Source organism: Felis catus, chromosome A3, assembly GCF_018350175.1.
Source record: "Felis catus isolate Fca126 chromosome A3, F.catus_Fca126_mat1.0, whole genome shotgun sequence".
Lineage (NCBI taxonomy): Eukaryota > Metazoa > Chordata > Mammalia > Carnivora > Felidae > Felis > Felis catus.
Window position 1 is genome coordinate 10762036 of NC_058370.1, and position 18044 is coordinate 10780079.

Sequence of the window (18044 nt, forward strand, 5' to 3'; positions counted from 1 at the left end):
CATTTTGCACTTGACCTGATCTATGTGACCTTGGGCGAGACGCTCAGCCCTCCTGAGCCCTGGTTAATGCATCTGTAAAACAGGGGTGCCGATACCCACTGGGCTAGATTAAATAAGATGACGTATGTAAATATTCCTTGTAAACGGCGATTACCTGAATCTAAGCGATCTTCTAGCTGAACACTCGACTCCTCCTCCAACAGTGAATAGGAAAATTCATTTAGGGTCAGGCACTGGGCCAAGGGATGAGGCTGACTATCCTACTACCAAATGCTCACCACAGCCCCCTGAGATTCGGACCATAGGATATAAATCCTGTAGTTAGAGGTCCCCCAGCTCTCCCAGATCCCGTGACAGGCACAGACAGGGGCCACCCAGTGGTGACTGTCAGATCTGCGCAGAAGATACCCGCTGCACAGATTCGTCAGAGCGAGGGAGGGAGCAGTGAGGGTCAGACTCCAGAACTGAGCCAGGCTGATCAACCACATTTTGAGGCTGGTGAATTTTCGTCACTTTGTGTGGCTTTTACAACTGAGACGACGACAAAATTCTGCACTCGGTGCCTGCCTTAGTCACTACAGCGAGCGACCTGTGTGGCTCAGGCTGCTCCCGGAGCGGACCGCTGATGTCGGCTGCTGTTGGCATTCGGTGCGAACGGCAGGTGGAAGCTTGGTGCCATCCTGGCCAAACCCAGAGCAGAGGAAGCAACCAAACAAAGCTTCTGTCTACAAACAGGTGAAGCCCCGTGTGTGTCTGTCGGCAGCTGCCGGAAAGCTGAATGACCTCTTGTCTACAGGAGCCCTCTCGTGACCATGGGACAAGAGCAGTCAAAATGTGAAGGAAAGCAAAGTAGAAAGACATAAAAAAAGAGCGAGCTCAGGTTCAAGATGTCACTTCTGAGCAGCTAAATCCATGCCAGCAACTCCCTACCTCTGGGCGTCTGGTGTGAAAGAACAAATCCCCCCCCCCCCCGGCGCTCCCTGCCCACCATACATCTACTGGTTTAAGCCATTGTTGGTCAGGTTCTTGCTGTGTGCGGCCAACCCAGTTCTACGTGATACAGCTAGGGATCAGCCTCTTGCGCTGTGTATAATTCGGTTGCTCCAGAGTTTCTGGTCGCTGGTCAATGAAAACCTGTCTGCATATGCACATAATGTGCCGACGGACTTCCGAAACAAGTATCTTATGCCATGAGGCTGCACACGTCTCCTGTAGTCTGTCCAACAAACAGCCACGAACATGTGCTAACGTCACAGAAGCTTAATATTAAAACAGAGCAAACTGCCTGAAGGCAACTGACTGGCCAGGCCTAAGTAACATCTAGAACACCAGCAGCAAGGGACTCTGGGAAATGGAATCGGGCGCTTTCTTGCCTCTGCGTATGGGAAACAGAAGGACAGAATCAGAAATGGACGCTAACGCCAGTCCGTGCCACCTACCACCTGTGGCAAAAGAGGGGCATCCTTGTATGTCAAACATCTCTTAAAATGTATTTCAGGGGCGCCTGGGAGACTCATTCGGTTGAGCGTCTGACTTCGGCTCAGGTCATGATCCTACGGTTCGTGGGTTCAAGCCCTGTATCAGGCTCTGCACTGACAGCTTAGAGCCTGGAGCCTGCGTCCTATTTTGTCTCCCTCTCTCTCTGCCCCTCCCCTCTCATGCTCTGTCTCTCTCAAAAATAAATAACACCATTTAAAAAATTAAAATGCAATTTCACGCTTAAGTATTAGCACAGAAAACAAATACATACCCATAAAACAGAAATAAAAATCTGGTAGCCCTAACAGGTACTTAGGCCAGTTAGTTAAGTTCCCAGCTCCTCTGTTCTTTTATGTCTGAAACGGACACCAGGATCTCCATCCCAGTTACTATGTGGGGTGTCTGTGAAAACAAAGTGGGATAACGCACAGGCGAGTATTTGGCAAGTGGTCCAGGGCTACAGCGTATAAAGAGCTTCAAGAATCTGACCTACAGCTACGAGTCCGGATCGGTATTTGGGATGGAAAAAAATTAAAAAGACGACAATGGTTGATCAAGGCAAAATATACCCAGCTATGGCAGATGGGCTGAAAAAATATGAGGTTCACTTGGGCAGAGATGACGTCAGCATTTAGAGATCTCGGTAAACAACCCATCATTCTATAAGGCACACGTGATGTGTTTTCAAATCACAGTCAAGGGAACCGAGGATCAGATGGAAACTGGCTGTATTCAGTGTTTCTTCCAGCTGAGTTCTGTCCCTCTCACCTGTCTTGGCCCTGCCCCTCCCTCCAGACCATCCCCTCTGTCTGTGGACCACATTAGCTTCATCTAGATGCCCCCAACAACTTTCCCCCTCTAAGGACACTTGTCCCTCTAATCTCCCTTCACAGCAGATGGGGGAAACACCTAAAACTCAAATCTGACCATTCCGCTCCCTCGTTAGTAAGCTCTCCAAGGCTCCCTGCTGCTCCCAGGATCTGCCCCGAATTCTTGCTATCGTCTTTCCACTTTCTTCTTACCCTCTGACTCTCTGGTTCCATCACATCCCACTGTCTAGTTACTCAAATTGGGCACAACTTCCCGCTCATATTATGCCCCTAAGCATCTGCCCCTGCTATTCTCTGGGCCAACTCCTATTCAATCCTCAAGTCCCAGCTCAGTGGTCACCTCCTCCAAGAAGCCTTCTCCGAATCCCACCTACTGTCAGGTCGCTCTCCTTCTGGGCTCCCAGAGCTGCCTGTACAAGTGGCTTGTGTCCGTCTTATCATCAACTACACAACATAGATATAATCCATTTATATAACTCTCTAAAACCTGAGCCACTTTCATCATCCCCCACCCCACCACACACACACACACACACACACCTCCCCCCCACACACACACACAGGGACTAGGATATCATCGTCTCTGGAACGGTAACCTTGGCACATGCTTAGCAGTGGCTCACTATGTGCCAGACCCAGGGCCAAACACGAAGTCCTCCTAACCACCCTCTGAAGCAGGTCATGCGGTTATTCCTGATCTACAGACAAGGAGCAGGAAGCCCTGGGAGGTTTAGGGACCCTGCTCGACAGCATGTGGTTACTAAGGGAGACAAGAATGCAAGAATCCAAACCCAAGTCTTTCAATCCCCGGGACTTGGCATGCTCCCTGGTAACTATTTGCTGAGTCTAAGTGCAATTCTGGGAGTGAATAAGCACGGCAAAAGTACTCGTGAGAGCCCCTGGCTGACTGCAACCTGGAGGACCGAGGCCCTTGTGTTAAAGCAAGAAGGGGGCCAGGGCAGGCCTTCAGTCTGTGACCCTGCATTTCCTCTCCGATTGCCAGTCTTGTCCCAGCAAGTAGCCCTGCCCTTTATACTTTGAACATCCTTCTTGGGGATCCCCAGAGAGCAGCTGAGCCCTCAATAGATGCCCCATGTGTCCATGTAGGTGAGAAGTGGGGTCTATGCCTTGCCCCTATCTTTCTTCCTTCTTGCTATGAGCCGTATCTTTGCAGTAACGTGTGAGGGTGGGGAAACTCAGAGACCAAGTTGCTTTATGCGGCCAGGATCACACCGATAGCTATTAGTCAGTACTCTTGCCACCAAACTGAATTTATGAATGCATATACCTATCGACTCCAAACTTAATTAGCTTCAGGAATGGCTGGATCCAGATGTTCAAGTGATCTCATTAGAACTCCATCTTTCCCTCCCTGTCACCCAAGTTCTAGCTCTTCTTTTCTGTGCTGTCCTCACTATCAAAGACGCTTTCTCCCAGCACTCTGGCTGCCAGCAGCTTCCAGTCTCCATCTCACCCATTCAGCCAGTTCCTAGCGGGACAACTTCTCTTTGCCAGTAGTTCCCATATAAGTCCCCAAACCAAATCTTGCTGGTCTGGCATGAGTTTCCTGTTTGTGTCTGAGTCACCAAGGTAGATCAGGGAGAAAAACACATTCACTGGCCAAGCCTCAATCATGTGACCACCTCTAAAAATGGTGGTGGGGTAGGGGGCAACAGGTGGAATTCACCCCTACCCAAAATGCATGAACTAAGGGTAGAGGCAGCAGTCATGCCCAAAGAGAATTGAGGTCCCATTTCCAGAAGTGACTGCACAGGAAAAATCAAGACGGGCACGACAAAAGGTCTAGGTGAAACAGGAACTCTTTCTTCTGCAGTAAATTTCTGAAGCCTGAACCTGTGTCAGGGGCCCTGTGTCTCATCCCAGAATTAGGGATTCCAAGGAAGGTCCCTGAAAGTCCCCATAATGCAGGACATATGGGTTGTTGATGATGGCAACCTTCCACTTCCTCTCTCACGTGTCTGGCTAAGATGGTATCAGGATTCAAAGACGGGGAAGAGTACAAGCTGTAAAAATAATCTGCTATTAAGCTCTGTGCCGGCACCAACTGTGGTGGCATTTGGAAGATGAAACCAAAACCGTTCCTTTGGAGATAGCAGGCACTTTCCAAGTGCGCTGATAAAAAAGGAAGGCTTGAAGTAAAGTGACATTTACGTGCTAGGAGAAGCAGATCTTCTTTCTTACTCCAAAACCATTTCAGGAGCTGGGCAAGGGGGGCGTTGGCACGCGCTGTGGGGAGCATCTGGCCGGCGGGGGGGGGGGGGGGAGGGTTGTTGCTCGGCGGCCAGGTGGGGCTCAGCCTCCCATCCCTTGTGCTCTGAGGGGCCAACGCTGCCCCCACCCCCATCTGCTACTCTGCTACTGGCAAATTTAAATACCAGCCTGTTTCAGCTCAGAGATGTGGAAATTAAGAAAGGAAACGAGAGGCGGCGGGAAGGAAAGAAAAGCGATAAATCACTTTGGACTGCTGCCGCATTTGAATGTGCGTGGCGAGAGGCAGATCCATGTAGGAGGCAGAGTCTGGGAGGTGAAAAGACCCAAGTTCAAATTATAGCTTCACAAAGTATGGCAAGAGGCCTGGGGCCACTCGCCTCACTGAGCCTCATTTTCCTCATCTGCAAAATGGGAGCACACCTTTCACAGGATGTTTCTGAAGGTTCAGGGCCATGGATAGATGGCAGCTGGTACAGAACTGGTGCTGAAGGACAATGATCCTTCCTGCTTCTCTTTCTTCTCCTAGGAGGCTGGGTCCGAGCCACAACACGGCTCCATCATCCTCCCACCTAGACCAGGAGGCAGCAGTGCTCAATTCCCTTCCAATACATCTCCCCTGGCCTTCTGCTCCTGCCTAGCCCTACTCTGACCTCCAGCGCTTTCTCCATCCTCAGGCTCCACCCACATGGGCTGTTGCCTATTTTTCAAGTACCAGGGCTTTTTGCCACCTCAAGGCCACCATGCTCGCTGTCCCTTCCTCTCCCACCCCTATCCTTCCCAGGGTCAGCTCCCTCTCATCATTTGGTCTCTGCCTAAATGTCCCCTCCTCCAAGAAGCCCTCCTTGACCACTCTGGTGAAAGCAGCTGCCCACACTTCAGTCACACTCTCTGGCTCATCTCTTGAAAATGATCTCATTTATCTATTAGTTCTTATTCCCGAAGGAGACTGTAAGCCCTAATAGCTAGGAAACACTTCCCTCTTGTTCATCTGTGTGTCCCCTAGCGCTGAATGTGTGCCTGGCACAGAACAGGTACTCAAATATTTGAGGAGGGAGGGAAGAAAAAAGAAAGGAAGGTGAGAGTAGAGAGGGCAAGAGGGAGAAAGTTGGAGGCACATCCTCCACCCCATTCTGGAGCTTCTATCCCCCATCCCCATCCCAGGTGCTGGCTCCCTTCACACCTACACCCAGCCCTCTCACCACCCCCCACCCCCAACACACCATACTGGACTCCAACGCCTGGCTTAACCCTGTGTAGACAGCTGCCTCATATACAACATTCCACCATTAGAACTTCCTTCCGTCTCGAGGGCCAGTCTGGCTCACAGACCACCTTTCCACATCACCGTGCTCAGGGACCAAGCATAATAGTCATCCATTACTTCCCTCTGTCCCCTGTACTGCCCCTTCAGGGCACAGAACCTCCACTCAGCCACACTCAGTCCCTGGAGGTTGGATTGGAGCCCACCCCACCCCCTCCTCCAGGAGCTGAACACGTGACCCAAACCCGGCCAGTGAGAACACAGCATTGTCCTGGCCCCACCCCCACCCCGTGATGGCTAGGAATGGCCTAAGACTCCAGCTGGGCGGCCCTGGACGTTGAATTCCAGGACCCTTACCACGTGTTGATCCAGAAAGTGGTGCTGTTCCTCTGCCGAGCTCCTGTAGGTGTAAGCCTGGAGCTGATGGCCATCTTGCCACAGCGTGGGACCAGCCTGCCTGAGAATAAAGCCAGCACGGAGGGTGGCAGAGCTCCGAGGCAGGCAGTTCAGATGGCATCATTTGAGCACCTGGATCCCTATTTACCTGAAAGTAAACGCCCCTCCTGAAATCTTCAGTGACCCCAGCCAGTGAACTCCCTTTGGGGCTTATGGCGGCTGGACTTGAATTTATCACTTGCCCCTAAAACTGTGATTTGTAAAGCGACCATTAGTGGCTAGTGACTGAGACGTGAGGAGGCGGCCAGGGGGCAGAGACTACCAGTCACGGAAAGAGGGCCACCCTTCCCCACACTGGTCTGTGGCACACGGGGGGCGACAGTCCCGTCTAGAAGGGGGAAGAGGCAGACAAAACTCCAAAGGCCGACTAGAGCAGAAGTCAGCCGGGGCGTTGACCGGGGAGAACCAGCGTCTTCCCAGATGGAGGGATTCCTGAGCGCCTCTGCTGGCACACCCAGCCGCTTGGAGAGCCCTGCTTCCCTCCAGCCCTCTCAGGGTTTCAGGCAGCCTTGAAATCTTTCAAGGCAAAAATAAATCCGAGGCACTAGTCGTATCTTTAGAGGAAAAAGACTTCCTCAGCCTTCTTTAAGGTGCACAGCATTTCCAGCACGCAGGATGCCTCCCACGTGCCATCCGCTCCCAGGCCCATATAAGGCGCGCCTTCTGGATGCTCTATACACTCAAAATGGTACCTGAGGGCCAGCTGGGGTGCGTTCCAGCTCTCTCCGCCAGGCAAGTACTCACCTGAGCCCACAGAAGGCTCAGAAAAATGGCCCCACGAGTGCAGGGGAAGGTGGAGGATGTACGGCCCAGCTCCCCAGAGCCACGCTTGGGGGCAGAAACACAGCTGGGGGCGTGAGGCACCAGCAAAGGCCTTGTCTGTGTGCCAGGTGTCCACTTCTCAGGAAGAGGGACAGCCTCTGGCGCCCCTGGGATCTCTGGCTCTAGGGAGAACGTTCTTTCCCAGCTTCTGAGGCCTGGAGGAGGTCCTGGCCGTTTGGAGGCTGGGCTGGGATTTGCGGGGTCCCGGACTCGCCTCACTGGCTGCGGCTGCTCCTGAGGCTCAAGAAATGGCCTCGGGAGGACATGAGGAGAAGCCCCGTGCTGGAGCTGCAAGAATGTGGGCTTTCAAGAACTCAGCCCCGGGTCTGAACCACACCCGGCTGTTGGCCTCACTCTTCATGCTGCGGATTGTACACTGGAGGCTGGGAAACCACCACCTTCTGGGGCGCACCTGTCCCTCCCTCTGAGCTCCAGACCCATAATACCAACCTCCAGCTGGACATCTTGGCTGAGACATCCAACAGGAGTCTCAAACTCCACACCTCCTAAACTGAACTCCCAGCTCTGGCTCCCCCTCCCCCCCCTCCCCCTCCCCCTCACTCAGTGAATGACGCCTCTGATCCCCCCACCAAATTATGGTATTTCCCTGATTCCTCCTTTCTCCGTCTCGCCACCCGCAGAAAATTAGTTACCAACTCCTGGTGATTCTCCCTCCTAAAGCTCTCACCCAGCCTCCTCTTGCCTGGATTATCTCAACAGACTCCTAACAGGTTTCGCTGCCCGCACTCTGGTTTGTTACTGACAGTTCGCTCAGCAGCCAGACGGGGCGGCCCCGAAACACGAAACACGAAGGCAGTCCTGTCCCTCCCCTTTCAACCCCCTGCAGTGGTGGTCCTCTGCCAGCCCAGCAAGTCTCATTTCCTTACCAAGCCTTTCCTGATCGGACTTCCGGCCTAGCAAAAATAAAGTATTCGAACGTTTTCTCTAAACCAGGCAAACTTTTTCAGTAAAGGGCCAGATAGTAAATATTTTAGACTTTGTGGGCCATATGGTCCCTGTCGCAACTACTCAACTTGCTGTTGTAGTGCGAGAGCAGCTGAAGACATTATGTAAATGAATGGCTGAGGTCATGTGCCAATAAAACTTTATTTACAGAAACAGGTGGTGGGTGAGCGTTGACCCATGGGCCATGGTTTGCTCTAAAGGAATGACCTAATTACCCACCATTTCCACATCTCAGGGGCCACATCTAGGAAAAGGGGATAGTGCCCATATTGAAGGGTTAGTGGAGGATTTGAAAGAACTTGTCAAGTTCCTGGGACACAGAGTCTAACATGTGCTCAAGTGGTGATCGTTATCATTAAGTCTATTATATAAGTCTCTTTTTCTGCATGTTTAAGAATCAGTCAGCCCTGACTCCGTAGCAAGGTTTACAAGGATAGAGACCCTTCTTTTTCTGAGGCCTGATGATGCACCATGCATTTATGGAGGTGACAGGAAACCAAACAGCTGAGCACCTACTATGTGCCAGGCACTGGGCTTCACACTGTAAAGTGGTCAGAATTAATCATAAGGCAACATTCACCCCCTGAGGCCAAGTCTAAAGAAGTGGGGAGAGAGGGGAGAGCTACGAGAAATTCTTTGTTCACCCCGACAGCATGCCTGCTATGTGCCAGGCTTCACGCAGGCTCTAGGGTTGCCCAGAAGCATAAGGGACAAGCTCTGCCTTTAAAAAAAAAAAAAAAGGCACCGCCTAGAGAAATTGTTTTCTCCCGTTTTTAAGTTTATGCATTTATTTTGGGAGAGAGAGACGGACAGAGAGAGATTCCCAAGCAGGCTCTGCACTGTCAGTGTGACAGCATATGCAGGGCTCAAATTCACAAACCAGGAGATCACAACCCGAGCCAAAGTCAGACACTTAACCGACTGAGCCACCCAGGTGCCCCGGAACTATTTTCTCTTAAATGCTAAGCTTCTCCCTATCCTTGAAGCCACATTTCCTCCTCAAACAGAGACACAGATTCAATCCACCTTGGGTCCCTCCAGGGCTCTCTAGGCAGGCCTACATCCCCTCTATCTTCTGGATGGGACCTGGGGTTCTCACACTGAATGGAAATATAAGGGGTATGGGGCTGCGGAACCCCAGAGGTCCTGCCCACTCTACGCCTCATCCTTATCCTAAGCCACATGGGCATAAAACTCCGACAAGTTCTCTGGGCTGTGAGCTCCTCCAAGCCAGGCCCTGCGGGGCACCTGGGTGGCTCAATCGGTTAAGCATCGTACTTCGGCTCAGGTCATGATCTCATGGTTTGTGAGTTCCAGCCCCGAGTTGGGTTCTGTGCTGACAGCTTGGAGCCTGGAGCCTGCTGTGGATTCTGTCTTCCTTTCTCTCCCCCCCACTCATGCTCTCTCTCTCTCTCAAAAAAAAAAAAAAAAAAAAAAAAAAAAAAAAGCCAGGCCCTGTCTCTCATGTATCCCTGTAGTCCCAGCACAGGGTCTGATGAGGGGCAGGCCTTTCACAGCGTGAGCTGGAAGAATGTGCACACCTCTTTGTTTCCACTTTTCCTATCCATCGCTGTGTGCAGCCCACAGCTCTTGTTTTTGTTCTCAGCATCCCTGGCCCTTCCGGCAATAGTGCCCTAGTCTCGGGGATGGGCAATGGGCCGCCACCAAAGCGCCGAAACATGCAACCGAAGCCTAAGCTAATCAAAGCATGACACCTCCTAGCCATGCCCACTACTTCCGGGTCAGGCACTTGGGCCAATGAGGTAGGAGACCCCCCCCCTCCCGCCATGCCCACTACTTCCGGGACAGACACTTGGGCCAATGAGATACGAGACCCGCCCCCACTCTTTCCCACTTACTGTGAGCCCATGAGGAGTACTGTTGGCAGTTGCTGTCACCTCTTGCTCCCGGGCAGAGCAGGAGACAGAACCCAACACGGAGGAAAAGCAGAGCTCAGTGATGGGCAGAAGCTAGGGTCCTGCTCACATTCACATTCCCGAGGATCAGTCTGCCCCGGATTTTTCTTTCACACGAATCAATAAATTCCCTCACCCTCTCTCTCTTTTCGCTTAAGCCATCTGGCAACCAATTTTCTGTCCCATTTGAACCGAAAGTGTTCTAACAGACACCTCATTTGAGGCCCGTCTCCTTCTTTCAGTGAGAATTCCAACGTACCTTTTAAGGAGACATCCTCCCCTCCTCTCCGTGAATCTTTCCCCGAGGCCCAGCTGGTTCATACGGGGTTGTCACTCACAACAGCATTATACGGTCACTTCAAGGAGGATTAAGGATGACAACCTTGACGGCTCGTAGGACTAGCGCTGGGACTTGGTCTCAGCTTGTCTCAACATCTTATTTAGATTCAAACCACATGTCTCCTCATTTCTCACAGAGACCGCCAAGTTCCACGGGGTAAGTCATGTCCGATGGATTCAACAAGCAACGATTAAGTGCCTGAGGTGTCCTACACGCTGGTGAGAAGCCGTGAACGCAGACATGAAAGCAGACGATTGCTTCTTATAAAAGTTCCGCGCGACGGGATGTTTCCAGTTACGAGTCATGGAGAAAGGCCACTTGAACTGGCTGGCGCAATGGAGGGGATCGGTATCACGCACGCAGAAAGCGCCGGTAAGCTCAAGCCTCCGGGTGGATGATCCAGAAGCTTCACAACGCCACCGGTGCGCAAGTGTTCGCGGTTTCTCCGCTCTGCGGGCTCAGCGACACCTCTGCGAGGCCAGCCGCACCCCAGCGGGTCCACCCTTCCGCACGTAGGCTCTTTCCCCAGAAGGCAAGCACAGGACAAAACAAGATGCGCCCTGATTGGCCCCCCCCGGGTCACATGCTCGCCTGCGAACCAATGACTGGCTCGCGTGGAAACCGCTGCTCCCTGTAAGCCAATCAGGGCCTACCCTTGGAGCAAGGGGGTGGAGTCACCCGTCCCCCAAGCGTGGGCTGCGTGGAGGTGGGGTGCGAGCCTAGGAGGGAATTCTGGAAGCTTGAGGAAGGCTGAAGGGGAAGCAACGGTGGTGGTAGACGCCCACTAACGGTTCTCAGAGGTGGGAGTCGCTTCAGGGTACCCGGAGCCAATGCGCAAGCCCTTCTTGCTGCCTCTATCCCTGGGCTGCCCTCGCTGCACATGCACAGTGTGGCTTCATGGTCCCAGTGGCTTTAGCAGCCGCTCCCAGTGTATGTGAAGCGCCTGGTAGCGCCAGATGCTACAGTGCCCCACATTTGCCATCCATGGGCTCACCTAACAGCATCGGAAAGCGTGGTTATTTCCCTTTTGCAGATTAGGCCACTGAGGCCTGGAGAGCCAAAGCGACCTGCCCGATGTTGTCGGCCTGAACGTATAAGAGTCAAGGGCGCACCCAGTTGTCCTCAGATTCCTAGTGTTGGGAAGGCACTAGTCACATCCTTGGGCTGGGCTCACTGGGTGGGGTTTCAAGGTAGGAAACAGAAGCCATTTCTCTGCTGAGCTGTTACCTTTGCCCTTGAAACAATCCCACGTGTTTGGAAGGATTGCCCCCAGAGTCCTTGGTAAATGCCCACATTGGCCATCTCTGCTGATGAATTTAACTTACCTTTAAAAAAAAAAAAAAAAGGTTTATTTATTTAGAGGGAGAAAGAGAGAATCCCAAGCAGGCTCCACACTGTCAGCACCAAGCCCAACTTGCGGGGCTCAAACTCACCAAGGGGAGATCATGAGCTGAGCCGAAATCAAGAGTTGGATGTTTAATGGACTGAGCTACCCACGTGCCCCTAACTTCCCTTTAAACTCTAGGAAAATGTAAGAGAAGTGTCCCCTTCAGACCATATGATGCTCTAAAATCCGTGTGAATTCTGCCTAAAAATAAGCTCAACTTCCCATTATGTTGCATTATTGGATAACAGTAACCATTACTTTTTAGAATCAGCAGAGTCAACACGAGTTGTTGACTTTGTCCAGAGGATTGGCAGGGGCCTTGTTTCACAAATCGTATCACTTCAGGACAGGTGTTGGGGCGGGCAGGCAGGCAGGGAAGCAGGGCCAGACAGCGGTTGGCCACCGTGGCCTTGTAACTAACTTGTTCCCTTCCAGCTGCACCTGCCTGTCCGCTAGAGGCACGGGTTTGCCTCTCTGGGCTTGGATAACCTCTCAGCTTCTCTCTTCAGCTGGGTCTACACCCTCTCCTCTGGGAGTGAGGATTCCAAGAAACCCTATTCCCCCCACCAGGAAGTTCTGTCTCTGGTGGGTAAGGGCCAGGGTGGGGCATATGTGTGGGAGAGAATGAGGTAGAAGCTACACGGCTGTCTCCACCTAACAGAACAGGGCACTTTGCATTGAACACTCATGGAGGCCCCAACGCTGGAAGTTTCCACTTGCTTTCCTCTCTCTTGACTCCGGAAATGAGTTGCTTTTGCTTCTGCTGGAAGCAATCTGCTCCAGTTTGGTGGAACTTGTCTCCTGGAACTTTTGATTTCCTCCTCGTGTTCGCTTTACTCCATTATGCTTCACCTCCAATTCAGCTCCGCTCTACAGGGGTCCCCGGCGAGAAGACGCTCAGCAAAGCTGATAGAGACACAGAGGAGGAACATGCCTTGGGACACTGGAATCAGGGGTTCCCCCCGCCCCCCGCCCCAGGAGCTGTGTGGCATTAATCACGTTACTTGATAACTCCTGAGGTTCGGGGCACCTGGGCGGCTCGGTTGCTTGAGCGTCCGACTTCGGCTCAGGTCATGATCTCCTGGGTCATGAGTCCAAGCCCCGTATCAGGCTCTCTGTTGTCAGCACAATCCTCTGTCCCTCCCTCTCTGCCCCTCCCCTGCTTGCGCCCTCTCAAAAATAAGTAAAATATTTAAAAGAAATACTCCTGAGCCTCATCCGTAAACTGGGAACAAAAGTGGCACTTACTCCTCTGGAGGTGCCTCCTCCTTTTCTCTGGTGGACCACCAGCTCTCCATCTTAGGTAAAGGGCTAGAAAACCTCAAACCTCCTTCTGATCAGACTGCCATTCCTCACTCCCTTCCACCCCCGAATTCTGGAGCTGCCGCAGGCCTATTTTATACAGATATTGTGAAGTTTTAATGAGCACATAACATGCCTACCGCAGTGTCTGGGCCTAAAAAGCACCCAACGCACGGTCCTGATTATTATGATCTGATGTTCAATCTTCAGGATCTCTGTGCCTCAGTTTCCTCATCTGTAAAATGAAGATAAGAGGAACAGAAGGTCTCATGAAGTGAGGTATAAATGAGCTGTTACCACAGTGCCTGGCTCATAGAAAAGACTCAGTAAATGTTGGCTATTAATTAAAAATTGAAATAAATACTTGAGAGACAGCAGGGCATGGTCTGTGGTTTCACATGGTCTCCTTCTAGCATTTACCACTTACTATCGCTTAGTAGAAAAGTTCTCCACCCTCGCTGAGCCTCTGTTTCTTCTCCTCCCAATGGCGAAAATGATTATATGGCTTCACAGAGTTTGCTGGGAGGGTTCATTCATTTTAAATGTCTCACTGTGCAAACCCAGTGACCGTAGCAGACCTGGCTGGTCTCCTTTGAAAGACTTGCTCACAAGGCTGGCCCCTGGGTGGCATCTGAGAAGGTGGGCTGCAGGAGGATTCCCACCATTCCCGGATACGTGTAGCTCACTGGGCCTGAACAGAATGCAGAGGGTGCTTCCTCCTGGGAGATTCGGTACGTGTCAGCCAGACTGCCTATGTGGCCAGCCCAAATAATGACCTTGGGCTCTTGGTACCTGTGCCATGATTAGTCCTCAGAAGTTGAAGCCTCAGATATGGGTTCCTATCATGGTCATGGCTCAATGTCCTTACTTGCAAGAATCAAATCAAAGAGACCAGTTTTCCCTAAAAGTGATTTTTCTTTTTAAGTTTCAAACGATATCCAAGAATCTAAGGCTGGCAAGGACACAAATATGAACTCATGAGAGTATTCGTGGCCTCTTTTATCTTCAACCCTAAAGAAAATTCTATCAGCTTTGTTTTTGCTCTCTTCCTCCCCAATCCAGGAAGGAGTCTTGTCTGATTGGTGACTGAGCCTTTTCTCAATTGAACGCAAGAATCCGTAAGGGAGATAAATTAAGGAAGGGCTAGTGGGGGTTCCCATGGGAACTTCGAGGACTTCAGCTGGGGACTTCAAATGGATTGGGGAAATAAGGGAGAGGGATCAAAATCAAAAAGCCCAAGAGGGTTGAGTTAGAGTTTTTTTTGGTTTATGTCATTTTGTTTAAGTGGGAGATAAAAAGAGGAGCAAATAACCTCATGGCAACTGTTGTATATTGTAGAAAGACGGATTGTAAAAAGAAGTTTTGATATGTATTATCCGTGGGTCCCTTCTTTGGCACACTATTCAAAAGGCTCCAATATATATTCAAATGACTCTTGGTGAATTTGGGGCTGCTAAACTGTTTTTGTTTTTACACAGATGCCTTGTCATACTGGACCTCAGTGCAACTGGGCTTTATGTGGGTTATATAAGCCATAGTTATTCTGTACCATCAGTCATATTCCTTGTGTGTGTGTCTCTCTCTCACACATGCAAAGTATTCTATTTCAGAATCTGCCAAATGATATGCACTATCGCTAACCTTCCCTCCTCAGACAGATTTACTTCTCAAGAAGACCGGGGCAGATACAGACATCAGGTACTGCTCACACCTAGACTCAGAAACCTGGGTTGGTTCAGTGATGAACCCCAGTGTGCACCATCATGGCTCCCAGCCTGAGCCCAGCAAGGGTCCCACTGTCTAAATTCTTTTAGGTCCCAATCTCTGACAGTTTAGGCTTCTTAGGCTTCTGAATTTCAGAATCGTCATTATACATGCAAGACACAAGATCAAAATTCCTTAAGGGAAGAGGACCTCAACAAACTCCTAGAGGGCTAACATCTTACAGATTCTGGAATTAAAGACAAATTAGTAACATCAGCAGAACACGGGCCCCTGAAGACTCCTGAGTTTAGAGAAGAAAGGAAAACCAAATTCTTCAAAGGAGGCTGACAGCTGTATCATCCGGGCAGAGTGTGATCGATGCAAATTTAAAAGGTACAAATGTGGGGCGCCTGGGTGGCTCAGTTGGTTGAGTGTCTGACTCTTGACTTTGACTCTGGTCATGATCTCACGGTTTGGGGGACTGAGCCCCACGTTGGGCTCTGTGCTGGCAGCATGGAGCCTGCTTGGGACTCTCTCTCTCTCTCTCTCTCTCTCTCTCTCTCTCTCTCTCTCTGCCCCTTCCCCGCTTGCACGAATGCGCTCTCTCTCTCTCTCTCTCTCTCTCTCTCTCTCTCTGTCTCTCTCTCAAAAATAAAATAAATAAACATTTAAAAATTAAAGAAATAAATAAAAGGTACAAATGTTATTGGAAGGGGCACCTCACAAAGAAGACACCCAAAATGGCCGTAAACGTACAAAAAGGTGCTGCTGAGCTTTAACACGTCTCAAACACCAAGTGTTGGCAGACAAATAGAGCGACTGGAAAGCCCCAGCACTGCTGGTTGCGGACAGGTGAAAAATCGGGGCCAACCACTTTGCCAAAGCTATTGCGTTGAATAAATGTGTAACTTTCGGCCTGGCGGTCCCGCTCCTTGGGACTATCCCCAACAGAAATGCAAACGTATGTTCCCCAAACACACGTACAAGGATGTTCACGGCAGTATTATTCACAGATAGTCTCAAAGCACAACCTACCCCCAAAAGCTCAACAAAAGAACAGATGAATCAGATGTGGTATATCCACACAATGGAGTGTTCCACGGTAGGGACTGGGAAATACGGCTTTGTGTTTGTAACCCAGGCTGCTGTTTTTCGTGAATAAAGTTTTATCAGAACATAGGCGTCCATTGGTTTGAAGACTGTCTATGGCTGCCTTCACCCAATGGCAGCGGTGCCGAATGGCTGTGATTGAGATCAAATGGCCGGAGAAGTCTCCTGTATTTAGTATCTGACCCTTTACAGAAAAAGTTTGCTGAGCCCTGCCCTACATTGAGGGGAAAACAACGTATAACTACCTACAATAATAAGGATGTATCTCCCGATGAGGAATTAAAGAAGAGTTGGTTCTATTTTTATAAAGTTGAAAGCAGGCAACACTACCCCATGACGTGGATGTGAGAAGTCAGGACAACTTACCCTTGGGACACATGGTGACAGGAGGGGATGTAAAACTTTATGGGTACTGACCGTGCTCTGCTTCTGGATCTGTATGCAGGTGACACGGATGCGTCCTCTCGGTGAAAATCCATCCTGCGGTGCACATATATGCACGCTTTTCTCTCTCCAATGGCTATTTCAGTGGAACGTCTTTTACAAACATCACTGGCGCTCCCTGTGTCCCATATAAAACTCCAAGCCCTCTGCCTTGCTCTCTCATGTGTTTTTGCCTTCACACAGGTGGAGAGTTCCCCCGGCAGGCACTCCTCCCATTGTCTTTGATAGAATAACACAAACTCACTCTTCAAAACTCAGTTCAGTCGCCCCTCATCCAGGATGCTTTCCTACCACGTCCCAGCACTCACAGACAATCCAGGGAGAGAGAGAGAGAGAGAGAGAGAGAGAGAGAGGGAGGGAGTGCACCTAGAGGGTGACACTGGATTTCTGGGTAATTTGGTACGTGGCATCTGAAGGCAAACTTAAGTTATTTTTGGAGAATAAAAGAAGTGTGACTGGCTGAATCTTGAGTGTTTGTCACATGACAGGCCAGGTGGGCATCCCTAGAGAAGCTCAGTAGTTTGTAGTTTAGACCAATCTAAGTTTAACCCATCTAGAGTTGAGGGGAGAGTAGCTTGGTGTGGTGGAGAGAAGGTGGGACATACTTGGAAAAAAGATCTCGTTGGCAGTCAGGAGACAGGGAAGTTCAAGCAACCACGAGGCCAACCCTAACCACCTTGAGCAAAGGGCAGAATTTGTCTTGCATAACAGAGAAACCCAGGATGGGAAGTGATGAGTTCAGTTAGGGCTCGATCCAGCCTCGGAAGTGACGCCCGTCATCAAGAATCTGCCTCCTCTTCTGGCTCCTTTCCGTCCACCCCACCTCCTGAGTTTCACACTCTGACAGGTGGGCTCCCTGCAACCCCAGAAGCTCCATGCACATGTCTTTAAGCCCAACAGAAAGAATGAGTTTTTCTTTCACAACAATTCATGAGTGGTGGCAGGGCCACATCTCCTTTGCCTTGCTTGGGTCACGTGCCAACTAGCCCCTGGATGAATCCTTGTAATCTGGGGATGGAACGTGGAAGTCAAGAATTGCCCCGGCAGCAGGGGATGAGGAGGAGTGGGTGCCATCCAGACCTTGCACGGCCTGAGGGTGAAGGAGGGATAGGCCCCCACAAAGGAAAATCGAGGTGCCGTGACCAGTGGGGGAGGATGGGAGGCTGAGCAGGTCAGAACTACAGCCGTACCAGCAACTGCTTAATAACTGTGACCTGAAAGAATGACACTTCCTGGGGTGCCTGGGTGGCTCAGTCGGTTGGGCGTCCGACTTCAGCTCAGGTCACTCTCGCGGTCCGTGAGTTCGAGCCCCGCTTCAGGCTCTGGGCTGACAGCTCGGAGCCTGGAGCCTGCTTCTGATTCTGTGTCTCCCTCTCTCTCTGCCCCTCCCCCGTTCATGCTCTGTCTCTCTCTGTCTCAAAAATAAATAAACGTTAAAAAAAAAAAAAAAAAAAGGTGGACCCTTCTCTACCGTCTTGTCTTTGTGTCATTCCCCAGGGCTGGCGATGAGGGTCAGGTGCACAGGCCGCCCACCCTGCAGCCACTCTGGAGCCCCCGGCTGTGTAAGGGTCCCTGTCAATCACAGCCACTTGACCTCAAGGAGAATCATTATGCTTTTTTAAAACCATACAATGGAAACAAACAAGAATCAAGCCTCAGATTAATTCAAGCATAAGAGTGGAACACATTTTGTGATCTGCAAGTTAAATGTGGATTCAGACCACATCCTCACTCCAGTTTAATTTTTTTTTTAATGTTTACTTAGTTTTGAGAGAGAGGGAGAGAGACAGGGTGC

General features: G+C 50.8%; 1 long non-coding RNA gene across 2 annotated transcripts in view; it reads right to left on the minus strand.

The window, feature by feature from the left end:
- The window catches only part of LOC109497935, a 154728-nt gene that overhangs the window by 46924 nt on the left and 89760 nt on the right, over nt 1-18044 (minus strand). For both annotated transcript variants that reach the window (XR_006595085.1, XR_006595084.1), the window contains 3 exons: nt 13132-13226; nt 11736-12595; nt 10222-11627 (listed from right to left, as the gene is read on the minus strand). This is a non-coding gene — a long non-coding RNA (uncharacterized LOC109497935). The remainder of the gene's footprint in view (nt 1-10221; nt 11628-11735; nt 12596-13131; nt 13227-18044) is intronic.